The sequence below is a fragment of the Nomascus leucogenys genome, chromosome 3 (genome assembly GCF_006542625.1).
Source record: "Nomascus leucogenys isolate Asia chromosome 3, Asia_NLE_v1, whole genome shotgun sequence".
Classification (NCBI taxonomy): Eukaryota; Metazoa; Chordata; class Mammalia; order Primates; family Hylobatidae; genus Nomascus; species Nomascus leucogenys.
This window is the reverse complement of record NC_044383.1, coordinates 47588608-47612510: the sequence shown is the minus strand read 5'-3', so window position 1 is coordinate 47612510 and position 23903 is coordinate 47588608. Positions and strand designations below refer to the sequence as shown.

Genomic DNA, 23903 nt, shown 5'->3' with positions numbered 1-23903 from the left:
ATGTTTTAATATCTGCTGACTTCCTAGGATTTTGGAGTATTTTATAAGATATAAGCCAATGTGAATCCCAGTCAAAAGTAAGCTTATCTAAGTAAGATTATGTTTGGCTTTTCAACTACACTTTTCAGAATTCTAATGGCAGAAAAACATTTAAAAAAGAAAACCGTTAACATAATCACAGCTTGCAAAGCTTCTTGTTTTTCCATGCTGTGATGGGACATTAGCTAAGCACACAGAACATAATTTCCTATGGTGTGTCAGGTCTTTCTCTTAGGTCTGATGAGGTCTAAGGGTAATTATGTGCAACAACCTACTGTGGCAGAGAAACTGAATTATCAGTTACATCTGAGAGTCTTCTCACAAAAGAATGTCAGTCTCTCACTGCTTTATATCAGCTAATCTCTAGACGAACTTCCCTGGTTGAAGCTTACTTTTTTCATCAGTCTCTTATCAAGAATGCGCTGGTTAAGAACTAATTCATATTACGGACATTATTAATATATTGTAAGTATCCATAAATATAAATTTTAATATTAAATGTTAATAGGGATATTACATGATATTGGCATACTGTATAATGTGCTTATATATATTTATTTCAAATATTAACTGAACCAGATCTTTAAATATTTTCATTTGTTTTTATGCACCCTGAAACAAAAGTTTACTCCTTTGGTTGAAAATTCACCTTCACAAATATTCATATTACCAATTACCTTTCTCATAAAATATTAACTATCATGTTTGTTCTTGATATTATTCTACAACAATATATAACATATCATTCAAGGGCATGAATTGTGTCAAAAGTGACACTTGGGAGTAGGGCATGGTGGCTTACACCTGTTATCCCAGCACTTTGGGAGGCTGAGGTGGGCAGATCACTTGAGGTCAGGAGTTTGAGACCAGCTTGGCCAATGCGGTGAAACCCCATCTCTACTAAAAATACAAAAATTAGCCAGGCATGTTGGCAGGCCCCTGTAATCCCAGCTACTCGGGAGTCTGAGGCACAAGAAGCACTTGAACCTGGGAGGTGGAGATTGAAGTGAGTCGAGATTGTGTCACTACACTCCAGCCTGGGTAACAAAGTGAGACTCTGTCTCAAAATAAAATAAAATGAATTTAAAAATAAGTGTCACTTGGGGTAACATTATTAAAAATAACAAACCTGGTGCTTATTAAATACTGTAAAAAAGCACCCAAATATTTACCAAATAACAGCTATTTTTTTTTTTTTTTTTTTTTTTTTTTTTTTTTTTTTTGAGATGGTGTCTCACTTTGTTGCCCAGACTGGAGTACAGTGGCACAATCTCAGCTCACTGCAACCTCTGCCTCCTGGGTTTAAGTGATTTCCCTGCCTCAGCCTCTCAAGTAGCTGTGATTACAGGTGTGTGCTACCGTACCTGGCTGATTTTTGTAGTTTTAGTAGAGACGGGGGTTTCACCATGTTGGCCAGGCTGGTTTCGAACTCCTGACCTCAAATGATCCACCCGCCTTGGCCCTCCCACAGTGCTGGGATTAGAGGTGTGAGCCACCACACCTAGCATTTTATAACAACCCTTTATAACCAAGAGTTGGTTTTAGATTCCCAAACTAGGTAACTATCCTTTAATCATAGGGTTTTAAAAATAAAAAAATAAAAAGTACGTAGCTAATTACAAAAAATACACAACATTCTCAATCATAATTAATTTTGTATGATTGAGTATGTATAATATCTGCAGACATTTGAAATGAATCTCATATATATTACAAAGGTTGGTCATTTAAAAAATATATCTGATGGGCAGATGCAGTGGCTCATGCCTGCAATCCCAGCACTTTGGGAGGTTGAGGCAGAAGGATCACTTGAGTTCAGGACTTTAAGACCAGCCTGGGCAACACAGGGAGATCCTGTCTCTACAAAAAAATGTAAAAATTAGCTGAGTATGGCGATGTACACATTCTTTAAGTGAATCTTACAGACTCACTTTAATAACATTTAAAATGAGTGGGCCGGGCACGGGCTCACGCTTGTAATTCCAGCACTTTGGGAGGCCGAGGCGGGCGGATCACGAGGTCAGGAGATCGAGACCATGGTGAAACCCCATCTCTACTAAAAATACAAAAAATTAGCCGGGCGTGGTGGCGGGCGCCTGTAGTCCCAGCTACTCAGAGAGGCTGAGGCAGGAGAATGGCGTGAACCCGGGAGGCGGAGCTTGCAGTGAGCCGAGATCGCGCCACTGCACTCCAGCCTGGGTGACAGAGAAATGGTATAGTTGAGTTCATAATGTGATTTTTTTTAAAAAAGGCCAATATAGGGCTTGTTTGGTGCCTTAACATTTATTAAATCATACTCCATATTGGAAATATCACTCTTGTTCTCATGTTAATCAATATAGTGACATAAATCAAGACTAAAAACATTGCCAGACACAAACCTTGTATAGGACAGTAAATACAACCATCAACTACTAATACAATATATTTCCTATCTTTGGCTAAGCCTATATCCGAAATGATTTCATCTTTTTATGCTTATCAATCATCAGAGAAAAAGATCCTCATCTATTTTAAGCATCAGAGAAATTACACTATTGAAACTTGTAGCATTATTGTCAATGTTATTCAAGTTTTGTCCCTAAAAGTTTTAAATATCTTTGGACAAGAAACCTCAAGTTGGTGATCTGTGGACCAATTGAGCCTACAGATATGTTTTATTTGACCAGTCAATTTTCTTGAAAATTTTGAACTTTAATGCCTGTAGAAGCAGCTTATATTCTCCAATTTGGCCACAAGCCTAACCTCTTGCTAGCCTTTGAGCTTACAACTCCTGCTTTTACTCAGTATAAAAACACAATTATTAGATTGGATCAATACTGGTGTCTAATTTGACAAATGTGACATAGAAAAACTTGCTCAAGGCCAGACAGGGTATCTCACGCCTGCAATCTCAGCTGTTTGGGAGGCCAAGGCTGGAGGACTGCTTGTGTCCAGGAGTTTGAGACCAGCCTGAGCGGCATGGTGAAACCCCGTTTTTACAAAGTATACAAAAATTAGTTGATTAGTTGGCCATGGTGGCATGGCTCTGTAGTCCCAGCTACTTAGGATGTTGAAGTGGGAGGATCACTTCAGCCCAGGAGGTGGAGGCTGCAGTGAGCCGGGATCTTGCCACTGCACTCCAGCCTGGGTGACAGAGAAAGACCTTATCTCAAAAAAAGAAAGATAAGAAAAACCTGTTTAGCAACTGGTTCTGCATATATATTTCTGCAAAATCAACCAGCAACAAAAGGAAAACCCAGGGCAAACAAAAACAAAAATCTTGATGCAATTTTTTTGTAGATTTTGGTGAGCTACACTGAGCAAAGGAATGTCCTAGGAAACTAAGCCAATCAGTATATTTATCCCACAAATGTTTGCATTTTCAATAAATGTTAATCCAAAATAGCAATATCTTCTTTTTCAATGAAAACATGCGTTTATAAAATATGATATATATTATTCATATATATAGATATTAAATGTTAACAGCTCTAGAATGAAGATATGGATAGTATACATAGTGGAACATAATTCTTTTTTTCTTTTTTTTTTTGTGACAGAGTCTCACTCTATCACCAGGCTGGGGTGCAGTGGTGCAATCTCGGCTCACTGCAACCTCCGCCTCCCGGGTTCAAGTGATTCTCCTGCCTCAGCCTCCTGGGTAGCTGGGACTACAGGCGCTTGCCACCACACCCGGCTAATTTTTGTATTTTTAGTAGAGATGGGGTTTCACCATATTGTCCAGGATGGCCTCGATCTCTTGACCTCCTTATCCACTCTCCTTGGCCTCCCAAAGTGCTTGGATTACAGGAGTGAGTGAGCCACAGTGCCGGGCCCAGAATTCTTTAATTTCTTTATCTGTTATTGATGTACCTGTCAACCTCTGACTCCCTGATTCTCTACTATCTCACTTTGTTGCCTGGAATGAATATGAAGCAACCTGTACCAATTTAGGAATCTACTTATATAGATTAGAGAAAATGACCCACTATATATAGCTTTCATATAACAACCACAGTAATTTAAACAAAACAAAACAAAAGCCCTTAACCAGATCATGTTATTTCCCTGTTAAAACCTCTCATGGCTTACATTGCTCTTAGAATAAAATTCAAAATCCTTATATGTCCTATATAGCCCTGATATAGTTTGGATGTGTCCCCACCCAAACCTCATATTGAAATATAATCCCCCGTGTTAGAGGAGGGGCCTTGTGGGAGGTGATTGGATCATGGGGGTGGATTTCTCATGAACAGTTTATCACCATCCCCCATGGTACTGTCCTCGTAATAGTGAGTGAGTTCTCATGTAATCTTGTCATTTAAAAGTGTGCAGCACCTCCCCCTCTGCTCTCTTGCTCCTGCTCTGGTCCTGTGCCTGCTGCCCCTTTCCCTTTGTCATGATTCTAAGTTTCCTGAGGTCTCCCCAGAAGCCAAGTCAATGCCAGCATCATACTTCCTGTACAGCCTGCGGAACCACAAGCCAATTAAACCTCTTTTCTTTATAAATTACCCAGTCTCAGGTATTTCTTTATAGCAATGCAAGAATGAACTAATACAAGCCTTAAGTATACCAATGTGGCAGACTACCATTGGCCCCTTACTCACTTCAACAAACATTTTGGGCCTAGTTTTATTTAATTGAATTTGCCAGACTCATTTTCATCTCTGTACTTGGAGTTTCTCTTGCTCATCACCCACTCTTTCCCTAGGCCTTTGAATGGCTAGTTGATTCTCTTTACTCAGGTCTTGGCTTACATAGTATAGCACTTACTCAGAGGCCTTTTCCTGAACACCTGGGAAACCACAGACAAAGCAAACGTAAATTTAAATGGTCTCCCAATTCTCTCTCATAATCTTGTTGTCTTTCTTGTTTGTTTGTTAAGAGTAGTTATCTTACCTGAGCACCACTTACACATTGTATGGGATTAATCCATATTCTCCAACCCTTTGCAAAGCATAATGGTTCTTCTATGCACCCACCAAACTTGATGACTGTCATGAATGAGTTACTCTTCATTATGCCCATGTTATATTTATCATGTAAATCATGTTTGTTCCCAAACAAATCTATGCTAGTTGTATCTATTACTGTAATATATGAATATGCATATAGGCACAAACATAGGTATAATGTGTGTATGTATGAAATACGATTGTAAAAATAAAAAGTTATTTCTCTGAAAACTATCTTGAATGCTTTGAAATATAGATAGTAGATAGATTTATTATGTCAACTGTGTTTGATGGTGTATTAGTCTGTTTTCATGCTGCTGATAAATACATACCCAAGACTCAGCAACTTACAAAGGAAAGAGGTTTAATGGAGAACTCACAGTTCCACGTGGCTGAGGAAGCCTCACAAGCATGGCGGAATGCAAGGAGGAGCAAGTCATGTCTTATATGGATGGCAGTAGGCAGAGAGAGACCACTGTTTTTAAAGTCATCAGATCTCATGAAACCCACTCACTATCACGAAAACAGCATGGGAAAGACCCACCCCCATGATTCAGTCATCTCCCACCAGGTACCTCCTGCAACACATGGGAATTATGGGAGCTACAAGATGAGATTTGAGTGGGGACACAGAGCAAAACCATATCAGATGGTAAACCAGTTTATACCAATTGTACTATTTTTTGTTTTATATAGATTGACTGATTGACATTAGCATGAGTGTGAAAAAGTTATTTCTGTGAAAACTATGTTGACTGTTTCTACAAGATTTTATAAAAGTGAGGAGCTAAAAATACATCATTGTTAAATACTGTGGGGGCAAGGTAATTTTTAAAATACCTTAAAAATCTTTAAAATCTAGAATTTACCCTAATATTTTGTAAGTGTACAAATCCTTGTTTCACTAAAAAAAAAAAAAAAAAAGGATTGTTACTGGCAATTTTAGACAAAGCAGGTCAATGCTTTAATTTCCTCACAGAAATTTTTCAGGCAGTGGAAGAAAAATCCTTCAGGAAATGTTATCTGAGGTTTGGTGCTGCCATAGTTGTCTCCCTTTCACCTCCAGGGGATTACCCAGGAGAGACACCAATCTGCCACCATTCCAGTCCTCCTCCTTCCCCTTCCTTGCGATGTTATATACTGAGGAGAACAGAATATACCCTAATCTCTTGCTAATTAAAGTGTGCTCCTTGGACCGGCAGCGCTAGCATCACCTGGGAGCCTGTCAGAAATGCAGAATCTGGGGGCCCACCCAGACCTGCTGAATCAAAGCCTGCATTTTAACAAGATCCCCAAGGATCCACATGCAAATAAACGTTTGAAAAGCACTGCTTTAATCCTACAAGAAAGTGAAAACGATGACAACAACAAATAAAAGCACCATAAAATTAATATTATGATAAATAGAAGGGATTTTTAATTTACCTACATGGCTTCCCTTCCACTGGCAGAGAAAATCAAGAATTGGCAAGAATCCTTACCCAATCTGAGGAAAATAGGAGATAGCCCATGTATTAGATGCCACATTGGACACGCAAGCAAACAAAAATCTTGTTCCTTCACAGATAATTGAGTGAACATTGGATCTGCTGGGAAACCGAAGACACCATAATTGGAATTATTGTTGTTTGGGGAAGACACCTGAATGTATTTTGTCCATATGTGTAAACCTTTTTTCCTTAGATATGGAGAAGAAGTTGTATTGAATTGGTAGAAACATTTATATTTATTATATATGATCACCAGAAACATTGCACACCAAAAATTGTTTCAGCCAAGCTGTTACTCTCTGGAATGAATGCCGCCATTCGTCAAAAAATTCTCTCATAAAACCTAAATTGTTCTCTAATCCCACAAATCTCATTATTTTTATGGTAAGATATACTATCCAGATAGGAATGCTAACATCTGGGTACTCCATTTTCTTTTGTAAATGTCTTTCCCTATAACCCAGAAATATTGCCTAACATCACACAGAATTTATCTAGACTAGAAACAAGATTTCTAGAAGAAATTTTGAAGCTGTCAAATCAGCATGCTTACGATTCAGTGTGAATAAACCCTCAACAGAATTCTGCTGCTAACAATTTTTCAAACCTCATCTAAGTATTCTAAAGCATCAAAAAGAAAGGACCAGTATAACAAGAACAGTTCAAAGGATCAGCCCAGTGTTTGTTCTGTTAATTCATTTTCAGTAAATGTATTGGAAATGGTAGCAAAACTCTATACTGCAATTTGTGCTTTCAACCTTGTCTTTGAAACTAATCATAATTAAGAGTACAAATTAACCAAATCAACATTTGTAAATTAAGCAAATTAACTTTTTTTTTCTTGAAAGTTTTCACTGGCCTTAAATGAGTGAACTCAAAACATTTCTAGCAAACAACAATTTAAATTCAAATCAAGGCCTTTCAAATGGTGACATCAAACCATCAAGAGGCTGTAAAGATGGCTGGGTGTAATATATGCCTGTAATCCCAGCACTTGGGAGGCTGAGGTGGGCAAATCACTTGGGATCAGGAGTTTGAGACCAGCCTGGCCAATATGGTAAAACCCCATCTCTACTAAAAATATAAAAAATTAGCCGGGCATGATGGCAGGTGCCTGTAATCACAGCTACTTGGGAGGCTGAGGCAGGAGAATACCTTGAACCAGGGAGACGGAGGTTGCAGTGAGCCAAGATTGCGCCACTGCACTCTAGCCTTCCTCTAAAAAGTAAAAACAAACAAACAAGGTTGTAAAGATAAATTGGGAACTTAAGAATCTTCCCTTTCCACATGTGTTCAGACCACTTGCATCCCAGTCCTAACTGGGGCTTTGTTTGCCTGAGGGGGAAACAAATGTGCTTAACTAGAATGTTTTGTGAATTGGAAGGAAGATGGCTTATAGGATCTTTGACTGGTGGGGATTTCACTGTCATCATTTTCAGATAAACATGTTTTTAGAAGTTTTTCCCCTAGTTAGTGCCTGTACTGAGACAAGCAAGCTAGCTGAGCTTTGGCCAGTGATAATCTTGGTTTAAAATGGCCAAAGCTCCATTATCCTATGCAATCTAACACAGGAACAGAAAACCATATACTGCATGTTCTCACTTGTAAGGGGGAGCCAAACGAGAACACGTGCATACTAAGAGAGGAACAACAGGCATTGGGGCCTACTTGATGGGGGTGAAGAGGGAGAGGATCAGAAAAAAATGCCTTTTGGGTACTATGCTTACTACCTGGGTGATAAAATTAACTGTACACCAAAGCTCCGCGACACGCAGTTTACCTGTATAACAAACCTACACATGTACCCCTGAACCTAAAAGTTAAAAAATACAGTAAAATAAAATGGCCCAAAACTACTCATCCTGAGGAATTCAAGCTGGATTATTCCGGGTAGAGGAAAAAAAGAGGCTTTTCTGAATCTCTTGCCCATTCTTTCATTTACCCAGGATTACGTACAAGGAAGGGGACTGATGGGCTGGTCGGTGACTCAGCCCATGCCAGCCAAGCAGGACTGTGAAACTGATCTCCTGTCAGGGCCAGCACTGCGGCAAAGGCTCACAAATGACTAGGGCTGGAGAGTGGTCTCTTCTAAGAGAAGAGGCAGGAAAGAATGAGGGAGGAAGTTACATTTTTTTGTTTTGTTGTTGTTTTGTTTTCCCCACAAAACCACAGACTTACTCCACATATATGATCATGGCTGGCCACCCCAAGCAAGAGGAGCTGTCTCCAGCTCAGTTTCAGCTGTTCAGAAAGTCTTCTGGGTCTTACCCACCACATTATGAAAGCTTTTTTTTTTTTTTTTTTTTGAGACAGAGTCTCGCTCTGTCGCCCAGGCTGGACTGCAGTGGCGCAATCTCGGCTCACTGCAAGCTCCGCCTCCCGGGTTCACGCCATTCTCCTGCCTCAGCCTCTCCGAGTAGCTGGGACTACAGGTGCCCGCCACCACGCCCTGCTAATTTTTTTTGTATTTTTAGTAGAGACGGGGTTTCACCGTGGTCTCGATCTCCTGACCTCGTGATCCGCCCGCCTCGGCCTCCCAAAGTGCTGGGATTACAAGCGTGAGCCACCGCGCCCAGCCATGAAAGCTTTTTTGTCTAGTCTTTTAATAAAAAATAAAACATATTGATATAGACATGAAATAGAATTATTTAAAATATTTTTTAATTCCAATAGGCTTTTTAATTTACACAGTGAGCAAATACTTTGAGTTGATGAAAAGAGACTACAATAGTGCAATTTCAGACATCAGCCACAAGATTAGGGTGAGGGGAGTTATTTATTTTTGAGGGAGGGAGGTGGTAGCAAGGATCTTGCAAGTGCTCCAGAACCAACACATGCCACTTATGAGTTCTATGTCCTCTTTTAGAAGGTTGTGTCATGAATAACATACAAACAGCATGTATTGAGAACCTACGAAACACCAGGCATTTGACACGCAGCATCTTTAACTTCACTAAAATTGGAGGAAGTTGACTAATTTGCCGTAAGTCACAACAGCTCATAGGAGGTGGAAGCACCATTGTATCCAAGTTTGTCTGACTTCCAAGCTCTTACTGTCCCCATTGTATCATTTAGTTTTATGAAAGAGACAAGTAATAAGGTCGAACAGTATCCACACTGAGGGCTGAATGTGGAGAAATATTAGCCATCATTTTCACTAAGTGATGAAGATCATTACAGGTCTAGAACATGTGATTTTTGGGCAACAGTGAAAAATTTATGAAATCAATCTTTTGCCCTTATGTTTTTTCTTGTTTTTTTCTCCCAAGAACCAAGTACTAGACTTGGGTTTTAGGATTATAGAGGAAAATGAAAACCAAAACTTAGAATGAAGACATACTTATATGGAGTAACAATAGATTATTTATAAGATATCCACAAAACTAAATATATATTTTTTAATAGAGACAAGATCTCTCTTTGTCACCCAGGCTCGAGTGCAGTGGCATGACCTTGGCTCACTGCATCCTAAGCCTCCCTGGCTCAAGCGATCCTCCCACCTCAGTCTCTTGAGTAGCTGGGACCACAGGGATGCAACATCATGCCCAGCTAAGCTTTTGTACTTTTGGTGGAGACAGGGTTTTGCCATGTTGCCCTGGGTGGTCTCGAACTCCTGAGCTCAAACTATCTGTTGCCCCGGCCTCCCAAAGTGCTGGGGATTACAGGACTGAGCCACTGCGCCTGGCCAAATATTTTATATCTGTCTCTCTCTCTCTTTCTATGTGTCTATCTATCTATAGTAATTCTAGTCAATATCTAATTTAAACAATCCTGTGATCTATTTTTCCCATGGTGTCTTTTTTAACATTTTTATCAACATATAAATTACACACCATAAGATCCACCTATTTAAAGCATCCAATATAATGGTTGTTACGATAGTCATAGAGTTGTGCAGCCACCACCACACCTACATTTAGAACATATTCATCACCCCAGAAAGAAATACTGGATTCACTTCCTACTCTTTTACTCTCAGCCTTAGGCAACCACTGTTCTACTTTTCCTCACTATAGATATTCTGGATATTTCCTAAAAAGTGAATCATACAACGTATGGTCTTCAGCTTCTTTTACTTAACATAATTTTTTTAAAAAAATTATCCATGTTGTAGCATTATTGTCAATTAGTATTCTTTTGTATGAATATACCACATTTTATTTATTCATTCACCAGTTGATGGATATTTGTGTTGTTTTCATTCAGGCTATTATGAATAGTGCCGGTGTGAACATTTGTGTGCACATATGTTTTCGTTTCTCTTGGGTATATACCTAGGAGTAGAATTGCTACATCATATAGGAACTTTATGTTAACTTCAGAGGAACCATTAGACTGTTTCCCAAAATGGCCATACTATTTTACATTCCCCCAAGCAATAAATGAGGGTTCCAGTTTCTCTACATCCTCTTGTAACTGAATTAGACCAATCTGATTGTTGTTTTGTAACAAAGTTGTGAGTTTTTCAGTTGCCATGGACTTCCAGGTTGAGCATGCCCTGATGAACCAAGCGTGCAACCATGGGCTGGGGAGGTGGGGGGGAACCTAAGTGTTCAGAGTGAGGGTCGGGGACTGAATTAAGAAGTGAACACTGCATGGCAGGGTCCAGGATCCAATCAGATCAAGCTCTGGCACCACCCTATGGTGGTAGGATCCAGTCAGATCACGCCTTCAACATCACCTCATTGCAAGATCCAATCAGATCACATCTCATTACCCTATGCTTATAAAACCCTACCCAAACCCCAGGGCAGGAAGACAGATTTGAGGGCTTCCTTCTATCTCCCTGCCAGTGGATTTGCAATAAAGCTTTTCTTTTCTCAAAAGCCAGTGCTATGACCTCTATGTGCATTGGGCAATGAGCCCATTGATTGCTTAGTAACACTGTCATCACTTGTTTTTTTGTTTTTAATTATAGCTATTCAGATAGATATGAAGCTGTATCTCATTGTGGTGTTTTGTTTTGTTTTGTTTTGAGACAGAGCCTCACTCCCTTGCAGAGGCTGGAGTAGTGGCACAATCTTGGCTCACTGCAACCTCCGCCTCGGCCTCCCAAAGTGCTGGGATTACAGGCAAGAGCCACCGTGCCTGGCCTCATTGTGGTTTTGATGTGCATTTTCTTGATGGCTAACTGTTTTCAGCATATTCATGTGCTTACTGGCTATTTGTTTAGCTTATTTGGAGAAATGTCTGTTCCCTGTGATTTACTATAAATAAAATAACATGTTTCATGATTTCAGCATTTCTCTGGTAGGTAAATGGATAATCAGATAACAGTGTCCCTAAAATATGAAAGGAATTATTTATTTCGTGACTTAATAACTGGACTGAAATTGGAGGAGTCAAGTTGCAGAGGTAGAAGTGAGAGTTTTCAATGATATTCTTTAACCCTTTTGGAACAGGTAGGTAACCATTTTCATGGTTTATAGCTCTGAAGACATTGGTTGAATCTGAAGGGAATTGAGAGTGGTTTTCCAAAGAAGGCACTGTTATAATAAAGAGCTCAATCTCTGCCTGTGTTCAAATTCTGGCTCTCACGCATACTAACCATGTGACTCATTTCTACACCTCACTTTCAAATCTGTATACTGGACAAACTATCTCCAAGGGTAGTTGAGAGGACTGTTTGATAAAGCACTTGTACCATGCTCACATATAATAAGTTATTGATATGTGATATGTGCCAGTTATTATTATTCCTTAAAAAACAAACAAACAAAAAAACCCATGGGCATGGAAACTCTAGGAGCAACATGAAACATAAGCTAGCACTGGTTGCTTCTCCAGGCATTGAGAAAGAGAGGGTTAGAAGATGGAGGAAATGAGATCAGCTATGAGGACTTCTACTTCAAAAGAGGAAAGAGACACTCTAAGGAAGATTTGTTACCAGAGAAGGAGGCATTTTAAATTAGAGAGGTCTGGGCTGTGTTTTGGAGCCGACTGTAAGATCTGTAAGATCTGGGCAGAGGAAGAAAAATGCCACTTTTTTCCTGTACCGCTTTCCTTGTATTTCTTTATTTAGCAAAGCTATATTTTATACGAGAAGAAATCTAATACAAAGTTGACAGTGGTAAAGGCAATCTTATGTGGAAAAACCCTCTAACAGCTGACTCTGTTTGACCCAAGAAGTTTCAAGCTCCTGAAATCCTATTTTAGATAAACCAATAGAAATGGTATCAGGATTTTATCTGGCTTAAGTTTTTATGGCTTATATATTTCTATTTCCTATAGATTTATCCAGTACAATAGAGACAGATTTTCCAAAAAAAGTGCTTTCTTTATCTAAGACAAACTTTAATAACCCAACAGAAAAGTTTGAGGAACTATTTGCACTATTTATTAAAATATTATATATATAGGGTACATATATCTTCAATGTTTGTTTTATGAATGAAGTGAAAGGACTTTTGAAAGCTCTTTCTTCCTGGTTTCAAAGGTGGCACACAACATGTTATAATATCAATTAAACATTTCAGAATAAATGTATCAAAATGTTATGATTTAATTAATTCTCATTTACTGTCTTTGTGTTTTACCTGTATCTAGTATTTCTGAGCCTGACTTAAAAAAATAGTCCTACAAAATTACATGTATTAAAAAAAGCTTTTATGAAAAACTACCAGCTCAAGTGAAGTGTATTAAAATGACATAAATCCTATAATTATGCATATTTTACCATTACTTGGGAACTACCACATTGTGAATTAGTTCAAAATCCAATGTTAGAGATATTAGAGATAAATCTGAGAGTTTTTTTAAAGGAGCATCTAATGAGTATATTCTTTAACATTCACTTGGCATTAATTTAGCAAATACTTTTTGGTTTCTATAAGTAGATTTATGTAGAAATAGTCATGTTTTGAATAATATTTACTTCTGATTATTGTATTTATCCTCAAATTTTTACTTATGAAAAATAAGTAAAGCAAAGAGGGTAAATTTCCAGTTTATGAACGTGCCACTACATCATTGATTTAAATTTAATATTCTATATAATATTTAATATTCTGTATTTGTGTTTCTGGTATGGCAGCCACTATCTACATGAAGCTATCGAGGACTTCACCTGTCACTAATGAAATTGAATAAATACATTTTAAAATTTACTCAAATTTAATTAATTCATTGCAACAGCTCCCAGATTGACTAGCACAGATAAAGAGGACATAAGTTATCTTATGACTAGATAACATTTTGGGTAATGGTTCAAAATCATAAACGGATCAACTAACTAATGTCATCACTGATTTGTAGCATTAATATTATAACAGGTAGTCAACTGGTAGTACATGTGTACTTGGATGAATGAATGCACCTCATTTTTCATAAATTCTTACATAATAAGAAGTGCTCAGAAAACAAGAAATAAAAGCACGGCTAGCTCATTTTACTCATCTTTCTTTTAGCAAACATTTATCTAATGCCACCATGTTACAAGCAATGAGGATTCAGCAAAACCAGAACGGATCCTGCTCCCATTGATTTTTCTATTTATTCAACATCTACTTTGTCCCAGTTCCTCTGAGCATATGCTTTGTTCTGAAGAAGGCTAGACTGTCTAGAAAGACTTAGTCCCCAAATGAAAGGAAAGTACAGAGTACTATATAGCATTATAGTACTATAGGAACACAATTAAAGAGACTCTGAATTCATAAGTCATCCTGGCAGTTTTCTTGAAACAGAACTGAGTTTTGAAAATTGAGAGTAGTTAGTGAGAGGTAGACAGAGGACTTATATGAGACAAGATGTTGGAATAAACTAGCATGGTGCTATTGTTACCAGAAGGCAGGCCTTAAGTGTGAATTGTCCAGATCCTTGAGGTTTTGAACAAATAATTGGACAAAATGCACAAAGTAACAGAGGAATGAAACCCAGGAACAAAGAAGCGAAAGCAAGGATTTATTAAATCAAGAAAGCACCCCACAGGGCAGGAGTGGGCCCAAGGAAGGGGCTCAAGGGCCTCCTTTACAAAGATTTTGGGGTTTAAGTATTCTTTTGAGGTTCTTATCAGCTACCTTTTATCTGGATGAAGGATTTGGCTCCTGGCTAATTAAAGGCTGAGGTGAATTGGCCTGCGGCTAACCCAATGCTAGAGCAGATTGACACCATATGCAGATGAAGTGGTGGCCCATGCTTGGCCTGCGGCCACTCCAAGGCACTTTCCTTTTCCATCCGAGATGTGGTGGAAGGGGGAGGTTGTAGCTAGAGCAGCCTTTGATCCTTTGTTTCTTGGGCGTGGGGAGGTGGGGTTTTTCATTATGGTTTAGCTTTAGGAAGTTTGCCTTAAGTTCCCTGTCCCCAGACCCTATTCTCCTGCCTCACTATCAGAGAACTATGTAAATGGTTTGGTGATGTGGGGAATATAAAGGAGTACTAGGAGATAAGGCAAGGCCTAGCTCCCCAGTGTCTCCAGAGATAAGCTAACGAGTTTGATCTTTATGCTGAAAGTTATAGGAAGTAATTTAAGGGTTTTAGAAAGTGAAAAGTTCAGATTTCTCCAAAGGAGAGCAATTATTAAGAAAAATCACAAGAATCCAGGTGGAAAATATTTCTGTGGCTCTAAGTAATTCACAAAGGATCCCATCTCTTCATAGAATCTAATTTTTTCTGAGTGAAACATTCAGCAACTCCAGCCATCAATAACTCAGTCAAAAGCCAATAAAAGAAAGAAAGAGAAAGAAAGAAAGAGAAAGAAAGAAGGAAAGAAGGAAAGGAAGGAAGGAAGGAAGGAAGGAAGGAAGGAAGGAAGGAAGGAAGAGGAAAGCAGAGAGAAAAAAGCAATAGGTTACTTCTTAGGAACTCTGAGTGTAAAACAGGTCCTTTTGCAGAGACTACTGACTCAGAACTAAATGAAAAATAATGTAGGAATAAGAAATAATAGTTAAAAATAAGGGAGGAATAACATCTAAATGTCAGAGACCTTGTCTTCCTTCTTGTATTTCTAAATATCTAGCCTAATACCTGGCATGGTACTAGGTGATCAATAAATATTCATTTAAATTTATAAATATCTATAAATGAATGCATCCTAAAAATCATATAGATGAATTAGGAGACCACTCAGATTAATAATGCACTGCAGTAGTCCCCAAAGACATCAGTGTATTATATCCCAAGACAATAACTGATGTTTACCCTGGAGCCCCTGGGGTAGTTTGTGTGGAACATCCAGCCACTGCTTCAGACTTGACTCTACCAGACACACTCGTCTCTGTCTTTTCTTGAGCTCCAGGGATGTAGCTCCAGTTTGTAGCTTGAACCAGCTGCCTCCAAAGAAGACATTTAACTATGGCACACACCGTTTTCTGGTTAATGTAAAATACAGAAATAAAAACTACAAACCCATTTTCTTAAGTAATGTCACCTTTTCATTCCTATTAAACAATCCAACAATGCAATCTAATAACCCTTTATCATATGGAGCAAAGATAATCCAAACACCACCAGGCTCTATTTAGAATCGTTCTGATGCTGACTGCATATTAGAATTTCCTGTAAACTTATCAAAAACAAGGATTCCTGGGCTCCATCCCCAGGGATTCAGACTCAAGTAGATCTAGGGTGGTGGTGTATGCTAAGAATTTTTATTTTTATTCAATTTATTACTTTAGAAATCCCAATCCCAACTGTGCTTGAACATTAGAAATATGTGAATTCCCAGAATGCATTCCATTTGCTCAGATAGAAGGTAAAATCTAAATATAATCTACTTGTTCCGTTCAGAAGCCTATCCAGACCCTCCCAATCAATGGCTTCCCTTGCTTGTTGCTTGTAGGGAGCCCCAGCATGTCAAGAATAGCTTGTGGAGCTAGCTGCATAGGTGTTGCCCTTTATATTTGTTCTTTTTTTTTTTTTTTTTTTTTTTTTTTGAGACGGAGTCTCGCTCTGTCGCCCAGGCTGGAGTGCAGTGGCGCAATCTCGGCTCACTGCAAGCTCCGCCTCCCAGGTTCATGCCATTCTTCTGCCTCAGCCTCTCCGAGTAGCTGGGACTACAGGTGCCCGCCACCACGCCCGGCTAATTTTTTTGTATTTTTAGTAGAGATGGGGTTTCACCATGGTCTCGATCTCCTGACCTCGTGATCCACCCGCCTCGGCCTCCCAAAGTGCTGGGATTACAAGCATGAGCCACCGCGCCCGGCCTATATTTGTTAATGATTGTTTCTAAGCTAAACTTTGAGATAATGCTGGGAAAGCATGACCTCTTTCTCTCTGAATCCACTCAGCTCTTCATTTTCTAATTAATCGCTTATCAAGTGGCTAAATGTGCCAACAATGAGAACAAAAGACTGATCTTTAATCCTCTTTTTTTCTCCTTTACTCAACACATAGAGAAGAACAAAACATTTGTCTAGACCCTATGCTGCAAATAATAATAATAATAAAACCTCTCATATCCAACAGGTTGACCATGAAACCAAAATATGGGATATTCCATGTCCCTATCTCACCTATGCTCTTGCCCAATTCTCTCTCCTTCTGATGGGCAAACCAGAGATTTGTTAAAGATGCATTTAACATACACACAAATCTTAAGGTCATTTTTCCAAACTGTGCCCAAAAGCTAATGCCTCTCTGAGCACAAATGGGGGTTCTGCTTTAGCAGCTGGCATTATCTTTGGACATTGTGGCAACTGACTGCAATTATAGCTAGAAGCCCGGAGAATTACAGACAGTGATTTATGAGTCTTTGTTACTTGTTTAGACACTGGTGAGTGTATTTATTAAGGGTGCAGAATTCTTACTGTTCTATTGTGGCAGACCTGCCCCATTCTGAACCAGATATTCCTGAAAAAGCACATTATAACCTTCTTTAAAACAACACCAACACTGACAATAGAAATCCCAAACTTTGCACACTTTGCATTTGTAAAGGGTCAGCTGAATTATGCATTCTGTCTCAAGTCACTTCCACTTTAAAATGCAAAAAATAAAAATGCATTAAGAGGTATAACAAACAAGAGTGTGTGCATTATTGAATACAAGAAAGGTACAAAAGTGTTCAAAACGATGCAGCAAGTCACATGTCCATCAATAGTAGAGTGGGTTTTATGGTATATGCATACAATGGAATACTAGACAACAATAAAAATGAAAGAAATACGATCACATGCACAATATTGGTATATCACAAGCATAACATTGAGCCAATGACAGCACACATTAAAAAAGGCATTGTATAATTCCATTCCAGAAATAGGACAACTTCATCTGAAATGTAAGAAGTCAGGACAGTGGCTACTTCTGAGAAAAAAGGAAGGGATAATTATTGGGAGGGCACATACAGTGGGCTTTAGGGGCTTGAAATGGGTGGGACTTACACAGGTATGTTCATTTGGTGATATTTAATTGAGCTGCACACTTATGATTTGTGTAGTTTTCATGTCATATTTTAATAAAAAGTTTATAACTGCTTTGAAGCTCATTTCTTTCAGGATGATCATTTAATTACATTAGCCTTGAATCAATGCCAGGAGATTAGCAAAAAAAAGAATAGACAACTGAGATTAATGAGACACCTGCTATTATTTTAAAATAAGTGTTGTCACATAAATTCCACAGCAAATGGTTTCTGGCTTATTTGTGACCATGGAAAACAGCACAACAATGTGAAGCAGAAAACAAATAAATAAATCAGGATTTCAAAATTTAGCAGACTTTTCTTTTCACAGATAACTTGTTATACAGGGAAATGGAGGTAGAACTATCTTCAAAATAAAAGAATGCTGCTGATTGGTTCTTCACTTCCTTTGCTTCTCCTACCTACTTTTTGATCATTCTTTGCTCAGGTTAACAGTGGGAGGAAAATGATGAATTGAAATACTATTTTTTTTTTTTTTTTTTTTTTTTTGCTCATTGGTAACTTTTTGAAACTCTGAGTAATATATAATGGTTTAAATGAGGTCTTAACATGCTCATAAATTTTGGATGAAGGGTTGTTTGGTTTCTTTGTTTGGCCTGCACCAATGCTTTCCAGTAGAACTTTCTGTGAGGATGGAAACGTTCCTCTGTGATCATGATCACTAGCCACATGGGCTCCTGAGTGCTTGAAATGTGGTGAGTATAACAGAAGAGATAAATTTTTACTTTAATATAATTTTAATTAATTTGAATATAAATTCAAATGACCCACATGTGTCTGGTTGCTACTCTATTGCTCTACTGAACAATGCAAGTCTTTTTTCTTTCCTTTTTTTTTGTTTTAATAGAAATAAGTCTCACTATTTTGCCCATGCTGGTCTCAAACTCCCGGCTGTAAGTGATTCTCCTGTTTTGGCCTCTCAAAGTGCTAGGATTACTAGCACCGACAGTGAAAGTCTTGATGACGATCTGGTCCCACTTTCTTTCATAAGGGCCCACGACCCTCCCTGAAATGATGATAGGTTGGTGAAATGGGTAGAGTCCAACAAGGCTTGACTGGGAGGATTTCAGAGAAGATGAAGAAGGCAAGTGTAGTTTATTGGCTTCCACAGTTATCAGAAGGAGATGAATTTCTCTGGAAATTTTGTTCAAGAACTATAGAATCTTAAAATCTTTAGGAATATTACATGGGGCCCCAGGAAAAACAACTTTAAAATTTTTAAATGTATCCAAATTAGCAAAATTAGCAAACTTTAAATACTTACATTAAAACAATTCGAAGGGGAGGATGAAAATCGGTGCAGCAGCTGACTGGAAACACTTTGGGTAGATAAGTAACTAGACATCTTTTGGTTTTAACTTAGTAAATGCTTTTGAGTAAGTACTTACTAATGCTCTAGTCTTGAGGCCATACCATGTAGAACTGTGACAACTTGGTGTCTCAAATACCCTGAAAGGGAATCTTATTTTTTAGACTTAATGGTGTTTAACCTTTTCCCTTGATGGATGATGTCTTGACTTGAGAAAAATTGCAATTTTACATCGTTTTGTTATTTGCAGAATCAGTCTTTCCTAACAAGGTCAGCAAGACATGATACAGTACACTCATATTTGTGTACACCCATTCCTGCTGTGCCAGTATAAGTACGCTAGTGTATCAACTCACAAGCATTTTTTGGTCATTTCCCAAATAGTTTAGGACATAGTGGTCACAAGAAAACAGTCACCTTTTGAACCACTTTTATGATTTCTGAGTCAGTGTTATATTTCATATGCTATCTAATAGTAAGACTGATGTACCAACTGTGTTTGAAGGATTACAGCTATAAAGTAACCAGAAGAGTTTCTTGTAAAATTTTTTCCCTCACTGAAAACTGTTCAGTCTTCTTTTTCATAAAGCAGAAATATGTTAGTATTTCCATCTTTAGATACCTACGTAACATTTGCTTCATACACAAAAAAGTTTGAATAAATATAAAGTGAGCCTTGGAGTAGTTAAAATCCTACTTCTTTAATGCTAAGATCCCTTCCCTCCCCCACATCCTTTTTTTTGACTTGCATATGAACATTTATGCATTCAAGATGCATCTTAGAATCAACGTGGAGAATAAACTTGCCAGACTCCAAGCAGAGGAAACAGTATTGACAAAATTACTATTGTTCAACCACACTAATTATATTTTAGCTATGCTAGAATGTCTTGGGTTTATCCAAATTGTCACCTCGATTTAATTCCCTTCATTGGTAGCAGTACACTGAGTTGAAATCTAACTTACATTCGAACTCCTAATTTTTAAATTGTCTTTAAGACTACACTGTTGAGCAGTTTTGAGATGTAAAGTTATTCTTTATTCAAAATACTCCTTTTGATTCACCACACAATGTAATTAAAAGCAATAGAATCTGCCAAATTTCTTGTTTATGAAATGATAATTTTTTCATATCATAAGAAATTTAATATGATATGAAAATTTGAAGTTAAAAAAGAAGTAAGTATAATTGATTTATACATCCTGATGAAACCCCAGTCCTATGCCAAACATCTGTCAAAAACTTCCAGTTCACTCACATAGACACAGGGAGGGGAACATCACACACTGGGGCCTGTTGGGGGATGGGGGGCTAGGGGAGGGATAGCATTAGGAGAAACACCTAATGTACATGATGGGTTGATGGGTGCGTGATGGGGGCAAACCACCATGGCACATGTGTATTTATGGAACAAACCTGCACATTCTGCACATGTATGCCAGAACTTAAAGTATAATAAAAAAACAAAAACCAAAAAAACTTCCCGTTCACTTTTAAGATAGGCCATTTAAATTCTAGCATTGTATAATTTAATCAAAGCAAGAAATGAAATTACAGATTGAACTAAGTAGAAAGAACCAAAAGTCTCTTGGTATTCTCCAATATGCCCCTCTGCATTCTAATCAATACTCAGTGTACTACATGGTCACTAGCACAGTCTAGGTTATCAAAAGTAGGTGAATCCCAATTGTGACACTATCTAAAGGGGGAAAAATTCCCTGAGATTGTGTGTGATCAATAAAAGATTATATTAACATTAAAAAAGCAGCATATCACAGGAATGAGATAAACAGCTGCTTATGGCTAAAAATATATTAAAGCAAATCATTAGACTTCAGATGTTAAAAAGTCTATTCTCAAATCCCGATCATAATATACATTAAAGTGATATAAATTGAATAAATATGGGTGGATTTATATTTCTGATGGATTATGCTTACTGAAAGATACAATATCCCACAAGCATTCAATAAATAAGATATTCTTTAAAAACACAGTGGGATCACAAGATGAGAAATGAAAATTACAGTGGTCCAGAGAACTGTAAGTCATATCACATCATTCTTCAGATTTTATCACTTAGTATAAAATAAAAATACTTCACAGTGGTTCACAAGATCCTTCATGATTTTCCCCTTCCTGAAATTCCTCACTACCACACTCCCCATCTTTCTGACTTTATCTCCAATTTCCTCATTGCTCTTCAAACAGCTCCCATCTCAGTGATTTGTACTTGTGTCTATTCCATCCAGATATCCACCTAAGTACTCCCTCACTTTCACTGGTCTCTGATCAAAGAACTTCTTATCATATTGGCCTTTCCTGGCTACTCTTCATAAAATATAATTATTCTTTATTTTCTCTTTTCACTTAATTTTTCTTCTTAGCACTTGTCACCACCTTTCATATTTGTTTTTTTATTTGTTGGCATTACCACAAACAGAATGGCAGCCAGGCAGAGTGGAGACTCTGCTCTGTTTTTTTAGTGCCAGGCACCTAGCAATTTGTCAGTACACATTTATTAAACAAAAGAATGAAAAAAACTAGAATAGTAAACATGGACTGACCTTGGGATGGCTCTGGAGATTTTTTACAATACAAGAACCAGTCCAGGTCTTGGGTTTTAATAGACACATGGGGAGTGAAAGATAGAACCTTGGGTCTCTGCTAGCTAGAAGATACAACTGAGATCCTTGAACAAATCACGTGCCTATGAAAGTTTATACCTCAGTGTAAAGGTGAGATAGAAAAACTTGTAAGATCATCAAGGAAACCAGCACAAGAATTGGCTGGTTTCGTCTTGACTCAGGGTATAAAATTAAATGTGAAAGCCCTCTTAAAAATTGATAACAGTCAAATTGGTTAGTTGTTTCAATTTTTACTACCTGTGTGAATCGGAAAACCTCAAGTGAAGATATCTCAGTGGTGGCCTGGGTTATGTAAACATGTATTTTCTCTTTAGGAAGACATGTAACATCCAGGTCAATTGTGATTTCACAAATTAAATTCAATCAAATATGATCCCACATGAAGGAGTTGGAAAAATCAAATAGCACAATTAAATACCAAGGACTTCAGACCCATAAGATACAGACTATAAAATAGCAATGTTTATAATGTTTATAAAAATAAAACAAATAAGGCAAAACATAAAGAAAAACTATAAATATTAAAAATGGTCAGAAATATCAGAAAGAAATGTAAAAAAGAAATTCTAGAAATAAAAAGTATAATCACAAAAATTATAAAAAAGAATTAAAAAGCAGATTAGACAGGAATAAAGAGAAAATTAGTAAACTTGAAGACAGAGTGAAGAAATTACCCAGAATAAAATACAGAGTTAAGGAGATATACAATATAGCAAGAACTTAGGAGACATGGAAGATTAAGGGTAAGAAGGTCTAAAATACATTAAATTGGTGTTCCAAGAAGAGAGCATTAAGAGACTAAAGGTAGACACTATTCAAGTTGCTAAAGGCTAAGAGCTTCTAAATTGATAAGAAATAGGTAACAAAAAAAAATCTCAAATGAGATCAACATAAAGAAATCCACATATAAAAATATACATCATAGTAGAACCATAGAAAATCAAAGATAAATAGATAGTTTACAAAAAGGCACAACACTGTACTGGGTTAAATTGTGCTCCCTTAAAATTTATGTACTTCCTCAGAATGTGACTGTATTTGGAAATAGGATCTTTGCAGATATAACTAGTTAAATCAAGAAAAGTTCATACTAGAGTCGGGTTGGCCGTAAATTCACTATCACCAGTACTCTTATAAAAGAGAAGAAGATGGGAGGCTGAGGCAGGCAGATCACAAGGTCAGGAGATCGAGACCATCCTGGCTAACATGGTGAAACCCCGTCTCTACTAAAAATACAAAAAATTAGCTGGGCATGGTGGCAGGTGCATGTAATCCCAGCTGCTCAGGAGGCTGAGGCAGGAGAATTGTTTGAACCCGGGAGGTGGAGGTTGCAGTGAGCTGAATCATGCCACTGCACTCTAGCCTGGGTGACAGAGTGAGACTCCATCTCAAAAAAAAAAAAAAAAAAAAAAAAGAGAGAGAGAGAAAGAAGAAGAGGCACTGAGACAGAAATACATAGAGGGCAGACAACAATATGAATGTAGAGGCAGATACCGAAGCGATGCATCTACAAGCCAAGGAAGGTAAAGGATTGTTGGCAACAAGAAACTAGGACAGAGGCATGGAATAGATCTTCCTTTAGAGATTACAGAGGGATCATGTCCCTGCCAACATTCTGATCTTGAACTTCTAGCCTTCAGAACTGTGAGAGAATACATTTCTGTCATTTTAAGCCACCCAGTTTGTGGTAACTAGTTATGGCAATTCTATGAAACTAATACCTGTAAAGGAACTGCAGTTATATTGATATTGCCATCTAACAGTAAATGTGGAAGCCAGATGACAGTGTCATCTTTCACATGCTAACTGAAAATAGTTATTGACTTAAAATTTTGTTCCTGACTTTCTTACTTAAGAATGAGAACAAAATAAGTACATTTGAAGATCATAAAGCAGACTTTAGCATGATCAGATTCTCATTGATTAAACTTCTAAAAATATACTTTAGAAAGCACACGAATTATCCCATAAAAAATCTCTAAAATATAAGATAAAATGATGACCAAATAGATAGAAATATAGGAAATCTAAGCAAACATTGCATAGAACAACAAAAATGACACTGCCCAATTTGGAAGTAAAAAAAATAGAGCAAAATATTAGTCTACAACAGTATTAAG

At 37.7% G+C, this 23903-nt stretch overlaps 1 protein-coding gene across 2 annotated transcripts in view; it reads right to left on the bottom strand.

Annotated features, from left to right (window-relative positions):
• Positions 1 to 23903, bottom strand: part of PRKG1 (protein kinase cGMP-dependent 1) — a 1320572-nt gene that overhangs the window by 608858 nt on the left and 687811 nt on the right. The gene's annotated exons all lie outside the window — the stretch shown is intronic.